Source organism: Myotis davidii, unplaced genomic scaffold (assembly GCF_000327345.1).
Source record: "Myotis davidii unplaced genomic scaffold, ASM32734v1 scaffold181, whole genome shotgun sequence".
Classification (NCBI taxonomy): Eukaryota; Metazoa; Chordata; class Mammalia; order Chiroptera; family Vespertilionidae; genus Myotis; species Myotis davidii.
Window position 1 is genome coordinate 2,921,340 of NW_006291504.1, and position 1,513 is coordinate 2,922,852.

A 1,513-nucleotide genomic window follows, 5' to 3' on the forward strand; every position below is an offset into this window, starting at 1 on the left:
TTTGTTCCACAAGATAAATTTATCTTAGGGACTCTGTATTAGAGTCTCATTTATTTTCATTAAGCATTCTTTTGGTATTTTTGCTGCATATTAATACTTTTATGTGTTTTAAATAGATGTCAATATCAATATATTATGTGAAACTGATGGGTACTTAACGAAAATGACTTGCAGATGGTCAACTAATGCAATCCAGTCACTTGCGGGGAGTACTTTGCAATTGAGGTATCATAGGTATGTATTCTTTTTCTGTTTTTATTTTTGTGTAGATATGTTGAGATAAAAATTTCCTATAGAAATAATCGCCATCACGGTATTCTTGTAGCTTTTCTTCTTGAAAGAGGATAGTAGAATATACTTCATTAGAAAACAGTAACTGCTACTTTTAGCCATTTTAATGCCATATTAAGAGCAAATAGTGGCAGAAGGGCTGTTTCAAAGAAGAGGAGAAATGCTTTGTATGTTATTATGAGGCATGTTGATAGGGGCTCAGTTATAAAAAATGACTTTCTTCTTTGAGAAGATGAATGATATTCTTGACTATATGACTCATATGCAAAGCAAGAATTGATATCTTCAAAATTATACTGCTTTGAACTAGAAAGTAGTCGCACACTGTAATTATGCTATATGGGGGCGGGGCACCTTAGATTCCCTACGAAACGACCTGTGGTCTAGCCTGGCAGGCATTGCGCTGCTTCAATGCCTCCTGCTCTGGAATCGATCCTGCTCAAGCCACGTCCTTGGAAAAAACTCCCCAGTCATTTTCCATTCATCTCAGCGCTGAGTTTCCTGACATAATTGCGGGCCTGGGTGCCTCTGCCTCTGGTCTCACAGCCGGAGGAGGTCGGCGCCAACCCCCCGCCCCCCCCCCAGTGCGATGCATATCACTGTCTCTGGGAGGTGTGATCCCCTGGGAATCAGCTTATCCACACGCCGCACCTGCAGTGGGAGAACAGCGGCTCCAAGCAGGTCCTGTGACGCAGAGGGAGGCCAAGTGCAGCCTGCCCAGGAATTAGAACTGTGATTCCCAAAGAGTGTTCTCGGGAACCCTCATCCCTCAAGATGAACGGGGAGGCAAGTCAAATTCATGGGGAAAGGCCTCAGACTGCTGCCCCTCCTTGGAGACTTGCAGTGACGCTGGCTGTGTGACTCCTGGGGTGGGGAATGAGCGGGGAAGTGAGACAGGAAGCCGTGGGGGTGAGCTGTGGGGCGCCCCTGGGAACTGGAGCTGAAGCCCCGCCCATGTCACAAGCCTCCAGATGGGCGGGGGCAGGGTCTGGGGCTCCTCACTCAGAGCTGAGCTTCTCCCTTTGTTCAAAGAGCAGAGACTGGGTTAGCCCCTTGGGAGCCTATAGATTTGGTTTAAATCCATCTCCCAGAGACGCACAAAGAACATGAAAGGAAAACCCCAGGTTAGAAATGAAAAGAACGGAGGCACTTGCCAGAAGAAAAAAAAAGCAAAAAACCCCAAGCAAGCTGAACCCGCGCATTCCCGCTCCTGCCCTCTGGC